This window comes from Phyllobates terribilis, unplaced genomic scaffold (genome assembly GCF_046119375.1).
Source record: "Phyllobates terribilis strain yellow unplaced genomic scaffold, ASM4611937v1 Scaffold_40__1_contigs__length_11209783, whole genome shotgun sequence".
NCBI classification, from domain to species: Eukaryota; Metazoa; Chordata; class Amphibia; order Anura; family Dendrobatidae; genus Phyllobates; species Phyllobates terribilis.
This window is the reverse complement of record NW_027362800.1, coordinates 2,123,311-2,142,061: the sequence shown is the minus strand read 5'-3', so window position 1 is coordinate 2,142,061 and position 18,751 is coordinate 2,123,311. Positions and strand designations below refer to the sequence as shown.

At 42.9% G+C, this 18,751-nt stretch overlaps 12 non-coding genes across 12 annotated transcripts; all 12 read left to right on the top strand.

The window, feature by feature from the left end:
* The first annotated feature begins 3,447 nt into the window (after positions 1-3,447).
* LOC141185801 (U2 spliceosomal RNA) lies at positions 3,448-3,634 on the top strand. The gene has a single exon (XR_012260415.1). It is a non-coding gene; the product is annotated as a U2 spliceosomal RNA (small nuclear RNA).
* Positions 3,635-4,755: 1,121 nt separating this feature from the next.
* LOC141184566 (U2 spliceosomal RNA) lies at positions 4,756-4,946 on the top strand. The gene has a single exon (XR_012259309.1). It is a non-coding gene; the product is annotated as a U2 spliceosomal RNA (small nuclear RNA).
* Positions 4,947-6,066: 1,120 nt separating this feature from the next.
* LOC141191404 (U2 spliceosomal RNA) lies at positions 6,067-6,257 on the top strand. Its single transcript, XR_012265400.1, has one exon. It is a non-coding gene; the product is annotated as a U2 spliceosomal RNA (small nuclear RNA).
* Positions 6,258-7,379: 1,122 nt separating this feature from the next.
* On the top strand, positions 7,380-7,570 carry LOC141191033 (U2 spliceosomal RNA). Its single transcript, XR_012265037.1, has one exon. It is a non-coding gene; the product is annotated as a U2 spliceosomal RNA (small nuclear RNA).
* Positions 7,571-8,691: 1,121 nt separating this feature from the next.
* LOC141184565 (U2 spliceosomal RNA) lies at positions 8,692-8,882 on the top strand. Its single transcript, XR_012259308.1, has one exon. It is a non-coding gene; the product is annotated as a U2 spliceosomal RNA (small nuclear RNA).
* A 1,120-nt stretch (positions 8,883-10,002) lies between these two features.
* LOC141191403 (U2 spliceosomal RNA) lies at positions 10,003-10,193 on the top strand. The gene has a single exon (XR_012265399.1). It is a non-coding gene; the product is annotated as a U2 spliceosomal RNA (small nuclear RNA).
* Positions 10,194-11,315: 1,122 nt separating this feature from the next.
* On the top strand, positions 11,316-11,506 carry LOC141191020 (U2 spliceosomal RNA). Its single transcript, XR_012265025.1, has one exon. It is a non-coding gene; the product is annotated as a U2 spliceosomal RNA (small nuclear RNA).
* Positions 11,507-12,626: 1,120 nt separating this feature from the next.
* On the top strand, positions 12,627-12,817 carry LOC141191009 (U2 spliceosomal RNA). Its single transcript, XR_012265014.1, has one exon. It is a non-coding gene; the product is annotated as a U2 spliceosomal RNA (small nuclear RNA).
* A 1,121-nt stretch (positions 12,818-13,938) lies between these two features.
* On the top strand, positions 13,939-14,129 carry LOC141190997 (U2 spliceosomal RNA). The gene has a single exon (XR_012265003.1). It is a non-coding gene; the product is annotated as a U2 spliceosomal RNA (small nuclear RNA).
* A 1,119-nt stretch (positions 14,130-15,248) lies between these two features.
* LOC141184227 (U2 spliceosomal RNA) lies at positions 15,249-15,439 on the top strand. Its single transcript, XR_012259003.1, has one exon. It is a non-coding gene; the product is annotated as a U2 spliceosomal RNA (small nuclear RNA).
* Positions 15,440-16,559: 1,120 nt separating this feature from the next.
* LOC141190986 (U2 spliceosomal RNA) lies at positions 16,560-16,750 on the top strand. The gene has a single exon (XR_012264992.1). It is a non-coding gene; the product is annotated as a U2 spliceosomal RNA (small nuclear RNA).
* Positions 16,751-17,870: 1,120 nt separating this feature from the next.
* Positions 17,871-18,061, top strand: LOC141190975 (U2 spliceosomal RNA). The gene has a single exon (XR_012264981.1). It is a non-coding gene; the product is annotated as a U2 spliceosomal RNA (small nuclear RNA).
* Positions 18,062-18,751: the final 690 nt, after the last annotated feature.

Genomic DNA, 18,751 nt, shown 5'->3' with positions numbered 1-18,751 from the left:
TTTTATCCTCTCTAACAGCTACAGTTTTCTTTTTACAGGAATGCTGCATCCCACACAGTTTAAATTATACAGAATATGAGACTGATTGGGCACATGGACCCTCAGTATGGTCAGGATCAAACGGGTCCAGGTCAGCAGGGGTCGCCATTCTTTTTAAAGGGAATGTTTTTATTGACTCTGTTCAAGAGGTTTTACCAGGTAGAATTTTATTAGTAAAAGCTTTTATTGATGGTTTTAAATGGCAATTTTTAAACTTTTATGGAGCCACAGATAAGCAAGAAAGAGCTGATATGTTGAATATGTTACCCTTATTTATTAATGATTCTGTCCCTCTTATTTTATCAGGAGATTTTAACTGCATTTTAGGTGGAGAAAAAAGGTTCTCAAGCTCCACAAGTAGGAATTATGATAAAACGTCTTTTATGTTAAAAAATGTCATACAAGATTTTAATTTAACAGATGTTTTTAAGGAGTGTAATAAAGACTTGCCTGCAGAGGAATGGGTAACCTGGAGCAACGTGAATTGTAGCTCCAGGATTGATTTTATTTTCTGCTCTAAAAATGTATTGCCTTTTAAATGTGAGCTTTTATCTAATGTTTTTTCTGATCACAAACTTTTATCCTTTTATGTGAAATGTAATGATTTTAAGAAAAAAGGAAAAGGTACCTGGAAGTTAAACATTTCCCTTTTAGAAGACCCCCAAGTTTTATCTGATTTTACTGAATTTTATTTACATTTTAAAAGAATAAGAGACCCCCATATCCCTATAAGTAGGTGGTGGGAAAAGATGAAAAAGAACATAAGAGATTTTTTTATGAAGGTTGGGGTCCAGAAAGCTAGAGAGAAAAGAGAATTTTATTGGCAACTCAACACTAGATTGGAGACCTTATATAAATTGAAGAGCCATGAGATTGAAGTAGATAAACAAATTAGTGACTTAAAAAGTGAAATTCAGCATACCTTGGAACAGAGAGGTAAAGAGTTAATTTTCCATGCAAAGGTCCAACATGTTGAAAATAATGAAACCTGTTCACGATATTTTTTTAAATGTATGGTGAAAAATCGTGTTTTTATTGAATCAATGGAAGGTAAACAAGACATAGAGGGTATTTTAGCTAAAGTGCATGAATTTTATTCCGAGCTTTTTAACACAAAATCTGTTGATGACCATTTTATGAAAAGTACTTTGGATGAAATTACAACTATTTTAGACCCTGTCTCACAAGATGTTTTATTACAGAGTCTAACTGAAGATGAGATATCTGAGACCATAAGAAGCTTTAAGTCTGGTAAAGTACCGGGGCCTGATGGTATACCCATAGAATTTTATAAGGTTTTTTATGATATTTTACAGGAGGATTTATTTTATGGTTTTAGTGAGGTTTTTAATACAAAAACCCTACCGAACTCCTGGAAGAAAGGTGAGGTCTCCCTTATATACAAAAAGGAAGACAAAACGCAACTAAGAAATTGGAGACCTATCACCCTTCTAAATTGTGATTACAAAATAATGGCAAAAATTTGTGCAAATAGACTTAAAAAGGTAATAGGTAACATAATCCACCCAAACCAAGTGTGTGGCATACCAGGAAGGAGTGTTTGGGAAAATTTGAATCTAATCAAAGATGTAATAGATGACACAAAGTCGAGGGGAAATAAGCTGGCGGTCCTGTCTCTCGACTTTGAAAAAGCATTTGATAGAGTGTCACACCAATTCCTTTTTAATGTTTTAGCTAAAATGGGTATACCAGAAGGTTTTTTATGCTCTCTCAAAGCATTTTATCATGGTTGCACTAGTAAGGTTTTAGTAAATGGTTTTAAGACAAGTGATGTGTTTTTAAATTCTGGTGTAAAACAAGGTTGCCCTCTGTCCCCCTTGTTATTTATTTGTGCCCTTGAACCCCTACTCAGTGTCTTAAGGAGAGACAAGCAAATCCGAGGCGTCCATTTGCCAGGTGGGGGAGGGCTAGAAGCAAAAGTTACTGGATATATGGATGATGTAGCCATAACATGTAAAGATGCCCTGTCTATCCGGAAAACACTACGGCAAGTGGAATACTTCTGTGGTGGATCTGGTTTTAAAGTAAATTTTAATAAAAGCTGTATTTTAAATGTGGGGAATATGATTTTAAATGATGTACCGGTTCCTGAATGTGACTCTGTAAAGATTCTAGGTGTGATTTTTAACGAAACAAACAAAGGTAAAGAAAGCTGGGATCTTGTGGCACAAAAGGTAAATCAAAAACTATGTATGTGGAGGTTGAGGAAATTAACAATGGAAGGGAAGGTACTAGTTATAAAAATGGTAATTGTGCCTTTGTTATTGTACTTAAGTTTGGTGTTCCCCCCCCCCACACATACCTTTACGAAAATAATCAAAGCTTGTTTCACTTTTTTCTGGAGCTCCAAGATGGAGAAATTGAAAAGAGAGTTAGTGGTCAAGCCTAAAGAGAAAGGCGGTAAAGATTTCCCCGATTTTAGAGCTTTTGTTTTAATAAGATTTTTTGTTTTATGTTTTAATGCACTGTCGAAAAATAGTTATTGGTCATATTTTATCCGTTTTAACACAGGTTATTTTATGAAACGTCATGGATGGTTTGAAACAGTTTTAAGTTCCCCATATGCTCTTAATACACCAGAAAGCTATAAGATTTTAGGAACTATTGTAAACACGTATGACTTAAAAGGGAAAAGTGCAGAAGACTTAAGAGATAGCAAAATGACTTTAAATGGTTTCAAACAAAAGGAATCAATTGTACAGATTGGGAATTTTAATGATAATAAATGTACTGACATATGGAAAGTTATTAATGAACCCTATCTTTTTAATTCCCAGAAGGACCTGGCCTGGAGCTGTGTGCATGATTGTCTTCCATGTCGGGCATTCCAACACCGAAGAGGACTCGTGAGAACTGCCAGATGTCCAAGACAAAGATGCCTCGGAGATGAGACTGTTTTACATGTTTTATGGACTTATCACTTTGCACGACAAACATGGACTACAATATTTCCTTTGCTTCAAAAAATGACAAACATTAAGGATCTTACTTTTGAAACTGTCTTATTTGGTCGTGTGGAGTGCCCCAACGCCAGCAAGAGGATCATCGCATGGAAGACAATCAGTACCATCAAAGAAGCTCTATGGAAGGCCAGGAACATCCTTCTTTTTAAACACGATGTTTTATCTGTGAAAGATGTTTTAGAGTTGGCTTTTAGTGAAATGTATATGTATTATTTATTGGATAAAAAGAGAAATGTAATTTTATCAAAACAATGGCTGGTAAAAGAATGGAACACAGCAATCTAAACACATTGTCTGTATTTTAATGTAATTTTATTGCCTTATTGAACTGAAATCAATTTATGTACGAATGTATTTTAAAATGTAATGATTTTATGTTCATATCTAATGTATTGTAATTAAGTTTTATCCAATAAACGGGTGTACCTATGTTTGGGTACATTCCAAGTCAAAAAAAATCTGTTCTTATCAGTTTAATATCTGATACGTCCCCTATCTGGGGACCATATATTAAATGGATTTTTAGAACAGGGAGATGGAAAAAGAGCTTGCTCTGTCCACTCCACGCATTGACCTGGTATTGCAGTATCTCCAGGACCGGTGCACCCCTTCTTTAATGCAGTTTCTAAAATCAGAAAGAATTGAATTCAATGCTTTTTGTTCATTTTGCTTGTTTGTCGGATTTTGGGATGGACTCTTTGGCTTTGCTTTTCTTCTCCTCATTGGATTTTTCATGTTAAAAGTTGCAGAAGCCAGATGACAAGCTCATTTTGGTTCAACTTCAGCAACTGTGCATTGCATTGCCATGTAATGTAATGTAATGCAATGCTATCTATCTAGCTCTCCCTCTATACTTCCTTTTGGATAAACAGACATATTAGGCAAGCATTTTGGAGCTTTCACCTAAATAACTACAGGTGGTGAGATAAGCTGCACAATATAATTGACCTTTCAGTATATTGTTGCACACACACCATCTATTTAGCAAATGCCCTTGTTATCAACAGCAGCCTTTTAAACTCACCTGAGCTAACAGGTATGTGAGCTGGTTACTCTGCTGCGCTTAAAATTTCTTTTTTGGTTTGCTACAATGCCTTTTCTGAAACGTTGTCTCCCTCTGCTGGAACACTGACTTCTTTCATTTAATGCCTGCAGACTATAAAAGAGAAACCAACCCAAAAAGTTTGGTTGATTAGTCTGTGGCATTCTTTTAAACTGTTGCTTATGGCGGTCTCTGTGAGCTTCTCAGTGACATTCAGCCATCCAGGTATCCCGCCTGCAGTAGACGGAATGTGGCAATGGAACGCTGGCTGCGCATGTCATAATAGGCTCTGAGCCTTTATATACCTGCGCACAGCAGCAGCCACCTTCAGTCTGCTGCTGGACAGCCAGCAGCAGCAGCAGCAGGAGAGGTAATTAATCAGCAACCCTCCTGCTAAGGGTAGACAGCTGCTCGTTCCACCCCCCCCCCCGCCTTAATTGGTTCTCCTCCCTTCCAACGGTGTTGAGGCGGGTGGGAACAGCCGGGGGTTGAGGGTACTGTGCTAAAAGAGGTGGAGTTATGCAGATCTAAAACGCGTGGATTGCAGCAGCAGCAAGCCGAAAAGTGCAGGCATGTGAGGGATCTAGAGGTTGACAGCATGTCTTCTTAACGGGAGTCCAGGTGGCCATCTCCACAAATGGACTTTTCAGAATCCTTGGGTGGCACCGTAGTCGGAAACCAATTCTGGTTATCGCTTCTCGGCCTTTTGGCTAAGATCAAGTGTAGTATCTGTTCTTATCAGTTTAATATCTGATACGTCCCCTATCTGGGGACCATATGTTAAATGGATTTTTAGAACAGGGAGATGGAAAAAGAGCTTGCTCTGTCCACTCCACGCATTGACCTGGCATTGCAGTATCTCCAGGACCGGTGCACCCCTTCTTTAATGCAGTTTCTAAAATCAGAAAGAATTGAATTCAATGCTTTTTGTTCATTTTGCTTGTTTGTCGGATTTTGGGATGGACTCTTTGGCTTTGCTTTTCTTCTCCTCATTGGATTTTTCATGTTAAAAGTTGCAGAAGCCAGATGACAAGCTCATTTTGGTTCAACTTCAGCAACTGTGCATTGCATTGCCATGTAATGTAATGTAATGCAATGCTATCTATCTAGCTCTCCCTCTATACTTCCTTTTGGATAAACAGACATATTAGGCAAGCATTTTGGAGCTTTCACCTAAATAACTACAGGTGGTGAGATAAGCTGCACAATATAATTGACCTTTCAGTATATTGTTGCACACACACCATCTATTTAGCAAATGCCCTTGTTATCAACAGCAGCCTTTTAAACTCACCTGAGCTAACAGGTATGTGAGCTGGTTACTCTGCTGCGCTTAAAATTTCTTTTTTGGTTTGCTACAATGCCTTTTCTGAAACGTTGTCTCCCTCTGCTGGAACACTGACTTCTTTCATTTAATGCCTGCAGACTATAAAAGAGAAACCAACCCAAAAAGTTTGGTTGATTAGTCTGTGGCTTTCTTTTAAACTGTTGCTTATGGCGGTCTCTGTGAGCTTCTCAGTGACATTCAGCCATCCAGGTATCCCGCCTGCAGTAGACGGAATGTGGCAATGGAACGCTGGCTGCGCGTGTCATAATAGGCTCTGAGCCTTTATATACCTGCGCACAGCAGCAGCCACCTTCAGTCTGCTGCTGGACAGCCAGCAGCAGCAGCAGCAGGAGAGGTAATTAATCAGCAACCCTCCTGCTAAGGGTAGACAGCTGCTCGTTCCACCCCCCCCCCGCCTTAATTGGTTCTCCTCCCTTCCAACGGTGTTGAGGCGGGTGGGAACAGCCGGGGGTTGAGGGTACTGTGCTAAAAGAGGTGGAGTTATGCAGATCTAAAACGCGTGGATTGCAGCAGCAGCAAGCCGAAAAGTGCAGGCATGTGAGGGATCTAGAGGTTGACAGCATGTCTTCTTAATGGGAGTCCAGGTGGCCATCTCCACAAATGGATTTTTCAGAATCCTTGGGTGGCACCGTAGTCGGAAACCAATTCTGGTTATCGCTTCTCGGCCTTTTGGCTAAGATCAAGTGTAGTATCTGTTCTTATCAGTTTAATATCTGATACGTCCCCTATCTGGGGACCATATGTTAAATGGATTTTTAGAACAGGGAGATGGAAAAAGAGCTTGCTCTGTCCACTCCACGCATTGACCTGGTATTGCAGTATCTCCAGGACCGGTGCACCCCTTCTTTAATGCAGTTTCTAAAATCAGAAAGAATTGAATTCAATGCTTTTTGTTCATTTTGCTTGTTTGTCGGATTTTGGGATGGACTCTTTGGCTTTGCTTTTCTTCTCCTCATTGGATTTTTCATGTTAAAAGTTGCAGAAGCCAGATGACAAGCTCATTTTGGTTCAACTTCAGCAACTGTGCATTGCATTGCCATGTAATGTAATGTAATGCAATGCTATCTATCTAGCTCTCCCTCTATACTTCCTTTTGGATAAACAGACATATTAGGCAAGCATTTTGGAGCTTTCACCTAAATAACTACAGGTGGTGAGATAAGCTGCACAATATAATTGACCTTTCAGTATATTGTTGCACACACACCATCTATTTAGCAAATGCCCTTGTTATCAACTGCAGCCTTTTAAACTCACCTGAGCTAACAGGTATGTGAGCTGGTTACTCTGCTGCGCTTAAAATTTCTTTTTTGGTTTGCTACAATGCCTTTTCTGAAACGTTGTCTCCCTCTGCTGGAACACTGACTTCTTTCATTTAATGCCTGCAGACTATAAAAGAGAAACCAACCCAAAAAGTTTGGTTGATTAGTCTGTGGCATTCTTTTAAACTGTTGCTTATGGCGGTCTCTGTGAGCTTCTCAGTGACATTCAGCCATCCAGGTATCCCGCCTGCAGTAGACGGAATGTGGCAATGGAACGCTGGCTGCGCGTGTCATAATAGGCTCTGAGCCTTTATATACCTGCGCACAGCAGCAGCCACCTTCAGTCTGCTGCTGGACAGCCAGCAGCAGCAGCAGCAGGAGAGGTAATTAATCAGCAACCCTCCTGCTAAGGGTAGACAGCTGCTCGTTCCACCCCCCCCCCCCGCCTTAATTGGTTCTCCTCCCTTCCAACGGTGTTGAGGCGGGTGGGAACAGCCGGGGGTTGAGGGTACTGTGCTAAAAGAGGTGGAGTTATGCAGATCTAAAACGCGTGGATTGCAGCAGCAGCAAGCCGAAAAGTGCAGGCATGTGAGGGATCTAGAGGTTGACAGCATGTCTTCTTAACGGGAGTCAAGGTGGCCATCTCCACAAATGGACTTTTCAGAATCCTTGGGTGGCACCGTAGTCGGAAACCAATTCTGGTTATCGCTTCTCGGCCTTTTGGCTAAGATCAAGTGTAGTATCTGTTCTTATCAGTTTAATATCTGATACGTCCCCTATCTGGGGACCATATATTAAATGGATTTTTAGAACAGGGAGATGGAAAAAGAGCTTGCTCTGTCCACTCCACGCATTGACCTGGTATTGCAGTATCTCCAGGACCGGTGCACCCCTTCTTTAATGCAGTTTCTAAAATCAGAAAGAATTGAATTCAATGCTTTTTGTTCATTTTGCTTGTTTGTCGGATTTTGGGATGGACTCTTTGGCTTTGCTTTTCTTCTCCTCATTGGATTTTTCATGTTAAAAGTTGCAGAAGCCAGATGACAAGCTCATTTTGGTTCAACTTCAGCAACTGTGCATTGCATTGCCATGTAATGTAATGTAATGCAATGCTATCTATCTAGCTCTCCCTCTATACTTCCTTTTGGATAAACAGACATATTAGGCAAGCATTTTGGAGCTTTCACCTAAATAACTACAGGTGGTGAGATAAGCTGCACAATATAATTGACCTTTCAGTATATTGTTGCACACACACCATCTATTTAGCAAATGCCCTTGTTATCAACAGCAGCCTTTTAAACTCACCTGAGCTAACAGGTATGTGAGCTGGTTACTCTGCTGCGCTTAAAATTTCTTTTTTGGTTTGCTACAATGCCTTTTCTGAAACGTTGTCTCCCTCTGCTGGAACACTGACTTCTTTCATTTAATGCCTGCAGACTATAAAAGAGAAACCAACCCAAAAAGTTTGGTTGATTAGTCTGTGGCATTCTTTTAAACTGTTGCTTATGGCGGTCTCTGTGAGCTTCTCAGTGACATTCAGCCATCCAGGTATCCCGCCTGCAGTAGACGGAATGTGGCAATGGAACGCTGGCTGCGCATGTCATAATAGGCTCTGAGCCTTTATATACCTGCGCACAGCAGCAGCCACCTTCAGTCTGCTGCTGGACAGCCAGCAGCAGCAGCAGCAGGAGAGGTAATTAATCAGCAACCCTCCTGCTAAGGGTAGACAGCTGCTCGTTCCACCCCCCCCCCCGCCTTAATTGGTTCTCCTCCCTTCCAACGGTGTTGAGGCGGGTGGGAACAGCCGGGGGTTGAGGGTACTGTGCTAAAAGAGGTGGAGTTATGCAGATCTAAAACGCGTGGATTGCAGCAGCAGCAAGCCGAAAAGTGCAGGCATGTGAGGGATCTAGAGGTTGACAGCATGTCTTCTTAACGGGAGTCCAGGTGGCCATCTCCACAAATGGACTTTTCAGAATCCTTGGGTGGCACCGTAGTCGGAAACCAATTCTGGTTATCGCTTCTCGGCCTTTTGGCTAAGATCAAGTGTAGTATCTGTTCTTATCAGTTTAATATCTGATACGTCCCCTATCTGGGGACCATATGTTAAATGGATTTTTAGAACAGGGAGATGGAAAAAGAGCTTGCTCTGTCCACTCCACGCATTGACCTGGCATTGCAGTATCTCCAGGACCGGTGCACCCCTTCTTTAATGCAGTTTCTAAAATCAGAAAGAATTGAATTCAATGCTTTTTGTTCATTTTGCTTGTTTGTCGGATTTTGGGATGGACTCTTTGGCTTTGCTTTTCTTCTCCTCATTGGATTTTTCATGTTAAAAGTTGCAGAAGCCAGATGACAAGCTCATTTTGGTTCAACTTCAGCAACTGTGCATTGCATTGCCATGTAATGTAATGTAATGCAATGCTATCTATCTAGCTCTCCCTCTATACTTCCTTTTGGATAAACAGACATATTAGGCAAGCATTTTGGAGCTTTCACCTAAATAACTACAGGTGGTGAGATAAGCTGCACAATATAATTGACCTTTCAGTATATTGTTGCACACACACCATCTATTTAGCAAATGCCCTTGTTATCAACAGCAGCCTTTTAAACTCACCTGAGCTAACAGGTATGTGAGCTGGTTACTCTGCTGCGCTTAAAATTTCTTTTTTGGTTTGCTACAATGCCTTTTCTGAAACGTTGTCTCCCTCTGCTGGAACACTGACTTCTTTCATTTAATGCCTGCAGACTATAAAAGAGAAACCAACCCAAAAAGTTTGGTTGATTAGTCTGTGGCTTTCTTTTAAACTGTTGCTTATGGCGGTCTCTGTGAGCTTCTCAGTGACATTCAGCCATCCAGGTATCCCGCCTGCAGTAGACGGAATGTGGCAATGGAACGCTGGCTGCGCGTGTCATAATAGGCTCTGAGCCTTTATATACCTGCGCACAGCAGCAGCCACCTTCAGTCTGCTGCTGGACAGCCAGCAGCAGCAGCAGCAGGAGAGGTAATTAATCAGCAACCCTCCTGCTAAGGGTAGACAGCTGCTCGTTCCACCCCCCCCCCGCCTTAATTGGTTCTCCTCCCTTCCAACGGTGTTGAGGCGGGTGGGAACAGCCGGGGGTTGAGGGTACTGTGCTAAAAGAGGTGGAGTTATGCAGATCTAAAACGCGTGGATTGCAGCAGCAGCAAGCCGAAAAGTGCAGGCATGTGAGGGATCTAGAGGTTGACAGCATGTCTTCTTAATGGGAGTCCAGGTGGCCATCTCCACAAATGGATTTTTCAGAATCCTTGGGTGGCACCGTAGTCGGAAACCAATTCTGGTTATCGCTTCTCGGCCTTTTGGCTAAGATCAAGTGTAGTATCTGTTCTTATCAGTTTAATATCTGATACGTCCCCTATCTGGGGACCATATGTTAAATGGATTTTTAGAACAGGGAGATGGAAAAAGAGCTTGCTCTGTCCACTCCACGCATTGACCTGGTATTGCAGTATCTCCAGGACCGGTGCACCCCTTCTTTAATGCAGTTTCTAAAATCAGAAAGAATTGAATTCAATGCTTTTTGTTCATTTTGCTTGTTTGTCGGATTTTGGGATGGACTCTTTGGCTTTGCTTTTCTTCTCCTCATTGGATTTTTCATGTTAAAAGTTGCAGAAGCCAGATGACAAGCTCATTTTGGTTCAACTTCAGCAACTGTGCATTGCATTGCCATGTAATGTAATGTAATGCAATGCTATCTATCTAGCTCTCCCTCTATACTTCCTTTTGGATAAACAGACATATTAGGCAAGCATTTTGGAGCTTTCACCTAAATAACTACAGGTGGTGAGATAAGCTGCACAATATAATTGACCTTTCAGTATATTGTTGCACACACACCATCTATTTAGCAAATGCCCTTGTTATCAACTGCAGCCTTTTAAACTCACCTGAGCTAACAGGTATGTGAGCTGGTTACTCTGCTGCGCTTAAAATTTCTTTTTTGGTTTGCTACAATGCCTTTTCTGAAACGTTGTCTCCCTCTGCTGGAACACTGACTTCTTTCATTTAATGCCTGCAGACTATAAAAGAGAAACCAACCCAAAAAGTTTGGTTGATTAGTCTGTGGCATTCTTTTAAACTGTTGCTTATGGCGGTCTCTGTGAGCTTCTCAGTGACATTCAGCCATCCAGGTATCCCGCCTGCAGTAGACGGAATGTGGCAATGGAACGCTGGCTGCGCGTGTCATAATAGGCTCTGAGCCTTTATATACCTGCGCACAGCAGCAGCCACCTTCAGTCTGCTGCTGGACAGCCAGCAGCAGCAGCAGCAGGAGAGGTAATTAATCAGCAACCCTCCTGCTAAGGGTAGACAGCTGCTCGTTCCACCCCCCCCCCCCGCCTTAATTGGTTCTCCTCCCTTCCAACGGTGTTGAGGCGGGTGGGAACAGCCGGGGGTTGAGGGTACTGTGCTAAAAGAGGTGGAGTTATGCAGATCTAAAACGCGTGGATTGCAGCAGCAGCAAGCCGAAAAGTGCAGGCATGTGAGGGATCTAGAGGTTGACAGCATGTCTTCTTAACGGGAGTCAAGGTGGCCATCTCCACAAATGGACTTTTCAGAATCCTTGGGTGGCACCGTAGTCGGAAACCAATTCTGGTTATCGCTTCTCGGCCTTTTGGCTAAGATCAAGTGTAGTATCTGTTCTTATCAGTTTAATATCTGATACGTCCCCTATCTGGGGACCATATATTAAATGGATTTTTAGAACAGGGAGATGGAAAAAGAGCTTGCTCTGTCCACTCCACGCATTGACCTGGTATTGCAGTATCTCCAGGACCGGTGCACCCCTTCTTTAATGCAGTTTCTAAAATCAGAAAGAATTGAATTCAATGCTTTTTGTTCATTTTGCTTGTTTGTCGGATTTTGGGATGGACTCTTTGGCTTTGCTTTTCTTCTCCTCATTGGATTTTTCATGTTAAAAGTTGCAGAAGCCAGATGACAAGCTCATTTTGGTTCAACTTCAGCAACTGTGCATTGCATTGCCATGTAATGTAATGTAATGCAATGCTATCTATCTAGCTCTCCCTCTATACTTCCTTTTGGATAAACAGACATATTAGGCAAGCATTTTGGAGCTTTCACCTAAATAACTACAGGTGGTGAGATAAGCTGCACAATATAATTGACCTTTCAGTATATTGTTGCACACACACCATCTATTTAGCAAATGCCCTTGTTATCAACAGCAGCCTTTTAAACTCACCTGAGCTAACAGGTATGTGAGCTGGTTACTCTGCTGCGCTTAAAATTTCTTTTTTGGTTTGCTACAATGCCTTTTCTGAAACGTTGTCTCCCTCTGCTGGAACACTGACTTCTTTCATTTAATGCCTGCAGACTATAAAAGAGAAACCAACCCAAAAAGTTTGGTTGATTAGTCTGTGGCACTCTTTTAAACTGTTGCTTATGGCGGTCTCTGTGAGCTTCTCAGTGACATTCAGCCATCCAGGTATCCCGCCTGCAGTAGACGGAATGTGGCAATGGAACGCTGGCTGCGCGTGTCATAATAGGCTCTGAGCCTTTATATACCTGCGCACAGCAGCAGCCACCTTCAGTCTGCTGCTGGACAGCCAGCAGCAGCAGCAGCAGGAGAGGTAATTAATCAGCAACCCTCCTGCTAAGGGTAGACAGCTGCTCGTTCCACCCCCCCCCCGCCTTAATTGGTTCTCCTCCCTTCCAACGGTGTTGAGGCGGGTGGGAACAGCCGGGGGTTGAGGGTACTGTGCTAAAAGAGGTGGAGTTATGCAGATCTAAAACGCGTGGATTGCAGCAGCAGCAAGCTGAAAAGTGCAGGCATGTGAGGGATCTAGAGGTTGACAGCATGTCTTCTTAACGGGAGTCCAGGTGGCCATCTCCACAAATGGACTTTTCAGAATCCTTGGGTGGCACCGTAGTCGGAAACCAATTCTGGTTATCGCTTCTCGGCCTTTTGGCTAAGATCAAGTGTAGTATCTGTTCTTATCAGTTTAATATCTGATACGTCCCCTATCTGGGGACCATATATTAAATGGATTTTTAGAACAGGGAGATGGAAAAAGAGCTTGCTCTGTCCACTCCACGCATTGACCTGGTATTGCAGTATCTCCAGGACCGGTGCACCCCTTCTTTAATGCAGTTTCTAAAATCAGAAAGAATTGAATTCAATGCTTTTTGTTCATTTTGCTTGTTTGTCGGATTTTGGGATGGACTCTTTGGCTTTGCTTTTCTTCTCCTCATTGGATTTTTCATGTTAAAAGTTGCAGAAGCCAGATGACAAGCTCATTTTGGTTCAACTTCAGCAACTGTGCATTGCATTGCCATGTAATGTAATGTAATGCAATGCTATCTATCTAGCTCTCCCTCTATACTTCCTTTTGGATAAACAGACATATTAGGCAAGCATTTTGGAGCTTTCACCTAAATAACTACAGGTGGTGAGATAAGCTGCACAATATAATTGACCTTTCAGTATATTGTTGCACACACACCATCTATTTAGCAAATGCCCTTGTTATCAACAGCAGCCTTTTAAACTCACCTGAGCTAACAGGTATGTGAGCTGGTTACTCTGCTGCGCTTAAAATTTCTTTTTTGGTTTGCTACAATGCCTTTTCTGAAACGTTGTCTCCCTCTGCTGGAACACTGACTTCTTTCATTTAATGCCTGCAGACTATAAAAGAGAAACCAACCCAAAAAGTTTGGTTGATTAGTCTGTGGCATTCTTTTAAACTGTTGCTTATGGCGGTCTCTGTGAGCTTCTCAGTGACATTCAGCCATCCAGGTATCCCGCCTGCAGTAGACGGAATGTGGCAATGGAACGCTGGCTGCGCGTGTCATAATAGGCTCTGAGCCTTTATATACCTGCGCACAGCAGCAGCCACCTTCAGTCTGCTGCTGGACAGCCAGCAGCAGCAGCAGCAGGAGAGGTAATTAATCAGCAACCCTCCTGCTAAGGGTAGACGGCTGCTCGTTCCACCCCCCCCCCCGCCTTAATTGGTTCTCCTCCCTTCCAACGGTGTTGAGGCGGGTGGGAACAGCCGGGGGTTGAGGGTACTGTGCTAAAAGAGGTGGAGTTATGCAGATCTAAAACGCGTGGATTGCAGCAGCAGCAAGCCGAAAAGTGCAGGCATGTGAGGGATCTAGAGGTTGACAGCATGTCTTCTTAACGGGAGTCCAGGTGGCCATCTCCACAAATGGACTTTTCAGAATCCTTGGGTGGCACCGTAGTCGGAAACCAATTCTGGTTATCGCTTCTCGGCCTTTTGGCTAAGATCAAGTGTAGTATCTGTTCTTATCAGTTTAATATCTGATACGTCCCCTATCTGGGGACCATATATTAAATGGATTTTTAGAACAGGGAGATGGAAAAAGAGCTTGCTCTGTCCACTCCACGCATTGACCTGGTATTGCAGTATCTCCAGGACCGGTGCACCCCTTCTTTAATGCAGTTTCTAAAATCAGAAAGAATTGAATTCAATGCTTTTTGTTCATTTTGCTTGTTTGTCGGATTTTGGGATAGACTCTTTGGCTTTGCTTTTCTTCTCCTCATTGGATTTTTCATGTTAAAAGTTGCAGAAGCCAGATGACAAGCTCATTTTGGTTCAACTTCAGCAACTGTGCATTGCATTGCCATGTAATGTAATGTAATGCAATGCTATCTATCTAGCTCTCCCTCTATACTTCCTTTTGGATAAACAGACATATTAGGCAAGCATTTTGGAGCTTTCACCTAAATAACTACAGGTGGTGAGATAAGCTGCACAATATAATTGACCTTTCAGTATATTGTTGCACACACACCATCTATTTAGCAAATGCCCTTGTTATCAACAGCAGCCTTTTAAACTCACCTGAGCTAACAGGTATGTGAGCTGGTTACTCTGCTGCGCTTAAAATTTCTTTTTTGGTTTGCTACAATGCCTTTTCTGAAACGTTGTCTCCCTCTGCTGGAACACTGACTTCTTTCATTTAATGCCTGCAGACTATAAAAGAGAAACCAACCCAAAAAGTTTGGTTGATTAGTCTGTGGCATTCTTTTAAACTGTTGCTTATGGCGGTCTCTGTGAGCTTCTCAGTGACATTCAGCCATCCAGGTATTCCGCCTGCAGTAGACGGAATGTGGCAATGGAACGCTGGCTGCGCGTGTCATAATAGGCTCTGAGCCTTTATATACCTGCGCACAGCAGCAGCCACCTTCAGTCTGCTGCTGGACAGCCAGCAGCAGCAGCAGCAGGAGAGGTAATTAATCAGCAACCCTCCTGCTAAGGGTAGACAGCTGCTCGTTCCACCCCCCCCCGCCTTAATTGGTTCTCCTCCCTTCGAACGGTGTTGAGGCGGGTGGGAACAGCCGGGGGTTGAGGGTACTGTGCTAAAAGAGGTGGAGTTATGCAGATCTAAAACGCGTGGATTGCAGCAGCAGCAAGCCGAAAAGTGCAGGCATGTGAGGGATCTAGAGGTTGACAGCATGTCTTCTTAATGGGAGTCCAGGTGGCCATCTCCACAAATGGACTTTTCAGAATCCTTGGGTGGCACCGTAGTCGGAAACCAATTCTGGTTATCGCTTCTCGGCCTTTTGGCTAAGATCAAGTGTAGTATCTGTTCTTATCAGTTTAATATCTGATACGTCCCCTATCTGGGGACCATATATTAAATGGATTTTTAGAACAGGGAGATGGAAAAAGAGCTTGCTCTGTCCACTCCACGCATTGACCTGGTATTGCAGTATCTCCAGGACTGGTGCACCCCTTCTTTAATGCAGTTTCTAAAATCAGAAAGAATTGAATTCAATGCTTTTTGTTCATTTTGCTTGTTTGTCGGATTTTGGGATGGACTCTTTGGCTTTGCTTTTCTTCTCCTCATTGGATTTTTCATGTTAAAAGTTGCAGAAGCCAGATGACAAGCTCATTTTGGTTCAACTTCAGCAACTGTGCATTGCATTGCCATGTAATGTAATGTAATGCAATGCTATCTATCTAGCTCTCCCTCTATACTTCCTTTTGGATAAACAGACATATTAGGCAAGCATTTTGGAGCTTTCACCTAAATAACTACAGGTGGTGAGATAAGCTGCACAATATAATTGACCTTTCAGTATATTGTTGCACACACACCATCTATTTAGCAAATGCCCTTGTTATCAACAGCAGCCTTTTAAACTCACCTGAGCTAACAGGTATGTGAGCTGGTTACTCTGCTGCGCTTAAAATTTCTTTTTTGGTTTGCTACAATGCCTTTTCTGAAACGTTGTCTCCCTCTGCTGGAACACTGACTTCTTTCATTTAATGCCTGCAGACTATAAAAGAGAAACCAACCCAAAAAGTTTGGTTGATTAGTCTGTGGCATTCTTTTAAACTGTTGCTTATGGCGGTCTCTGTGAGCTTCTCAGTGACATTCAGCCATCCAGGTATCCCGCCTGCAGTAGACGGAATGTGGCAATGGAACGCTGGCTGCGCGTGTCATAATAGGCTCTGAGCCTTTATATACCTGCGCACAGCAGCAGCCACCTTCAGTCTGCTGCTGGACATCCAGCAGCAGCAGCAGCAGGAGAGGTAATTAATCAGCAACCCTCCTGCTAAGGGTAGACAGCTGCTCGTTCCACCCCCCCCCCGCCTTAATTGGTTCTCCTCCCTTCCAACGGTGTTGAGGCGGGTGGGAACAGCTGGGGGTTGAGGGTACTGTGCTAAAAGAGGTGGAGTTATGCAGATCTAAAACGCGTGGATTGCAGCAGCAGCAAGCCGAAAAGTGCAGGCATGTGAGGGATCTAGAGGTTGACAGCATGTCTTCTTAACGGGAGTCCAGGTGGCCATCTCCACAAATGGACTTTTCAGAATCCTTGGGTGGCACCGTAGTCGGAAACCAATTCTGGTTATCGCTTCTCGGCCTTTTGGCTAAGATCAAGTGTAGTATCTGTTCTTATCAGTTTAATATCTGATACGTCCCCTATCTGGGGACCATATATTAAATGGATTTTTAGAACAGGGAGATGGAAAAAGAGCTTGCTCTGTCCACTCCACGCATTGACCTGGTATTGCAGTATCTCCAGGACCGGTGCACCCCTTCTTTAATGCAGTTTCTAAAATCAGAAAGAATTGAATTCAATGCTTTTTGTTCATTTTGCTTGTTTGTCGGATTTTGGGATGGACTCTTTGGCTTTGCTTTTCTTCTCCTCATTGGATTTTTCATGTTAAAAGTTGCAGAAGCCAGATGACAAGCTCATTTTGGTTCAACTTCAGCAACTGTGCATTGCATTGCCATGTAATGTAATGTAATGCAATGCTATCTATCTAGCTCTCCCTCTATACTTCCTTTTGGATAAACAGACATATTAGGCAAGCATTTTGGAGCTTTCACCTAAATAACTACAGGTGGTGAGATAAGCTGCACAATATAATTGACCTTTCAGTATATTGTTGCACACACACCATCTATTTAGCAAATGCCCTTGTTATCAACAGCAGCCTTTTAAACTCACCTGAGCTAACAGGTATGTGAGCTGGTTACTCTGCTGCGCTTAAAATTTCTTTTTTGGTTTGCTACAATGCCTTTTCTGAAACGTTGTCTCCCTCTGCTGGAACACTGACTTCTTTCATTTAATGCCTGCAGACTATAAAAGAGAAACCAACCCAAAAAGTTTGGTTGATTAGTCTGTGGCATTCTTTTAAACTGTTGCTTATGGCGGTCTCTGTGAGCTTCTCAGTGACATTCAGCCATCCAGGTATCCCGCCTGCAGTAGACGGAATGTGGCAATGGAACGCTGGCTGCGCGTGTCATAATAGGCTCTGAGCCTTTATATACCTGCGCACAGCAGCAGCCACCTTCAGTCTGCTGCTGGACATCCAGCAGCAGCAGCAGCAGGAGAGGTAATTAATCAGCAACCCTCCTGCTAAGGGTAGACAGCTGCTCGTTCCACCCCCCCCCCGCCTTAATTGGTTCTCCTCCCTTCCAACGGTGTTGAGGCGGGTGGGAACAGCCGGGGGTTGAGGGTACTGTGCTAAAAGAGGTGGAGTTATGCAGATCTAAAACGCGTGGATTGCAGCAGCAGCAAGCCGAAAAGTGCAGGCATGTGAGGGATCTAGAGGTTGACAGCATGTCTTCTTAACGGGAGTCCAGGTGGCCATCTCCACAAATGGACTTTTCAGAATCCTTGGGTGGCACCGTAGTCGGAAACCAATTCTGGTTATCGCTTCTCGGCCTTTTGGCTAAGATCAAGTGTAGTATCTGTTCTTATCAGTTTAATATCTGATACGTCCCCTATCTGGGGACCATATATTAAATGGATTTTTAGAACAGGGAGATGGAAAAAGAGCTTGCTCTGTCCACTCCACGCATTGACCTGGTATTGCAGTATCTCCAGGACCGGTGCACCCCTTCTTTAATGCAGTTTCTAAAATCAGAAAGAATTGAATTCAATGCTTTTTGTTCATTTTGCTTGTTTGTCGGATTTTGGGATGGACTCTTTGGCTTTGCTTTTCTTCTCCTCATTGGATTTTTCATGTTAAAAGTTGCAGAAGCCAGATGACAAGCTCATTTTGGTTCAACTTCAGCAACTGTGCATTGCATTGCCATGTAATGTAATGTAATGCAATGCTATCTATCTAGCTCTCCCTCTATACTTCCTTTTGGATAAACAGACATATTAGGCAAGCATTTTGGAGCTTTCACCTAAATAACTACAGGTGGTGAGATAAGCTGCACAATATAATTGACCTTTCAGTATATTGTTGCACACACACCATCTATTTAGCAAATGCCCTTGTTATCAACAGCAGCCTTTTAAACTCACCTGAGCTAACAGGTATGTGAGCTGGTTACTCTGCTGCGCTTAAAATTTCTTTTTTGGTTTGCTACAATGCCTTTTCTGAAACGTTGTCTCCCTCTGCTGGAACACTGACTTCTTTCATTTAATGCCTGCAGACTATAAAAGAGAAACCAACCCAAAAAGTTTGGTTGATTAGTCTGTGGCATTCTTTTAAACTGTTGCTTATGGCGGTCTCTGTGAGCTTCTCAGTGACATTCAGCCATCCAGGTATCCCGCCTGCAGTAGACGGAATGTGGCAATG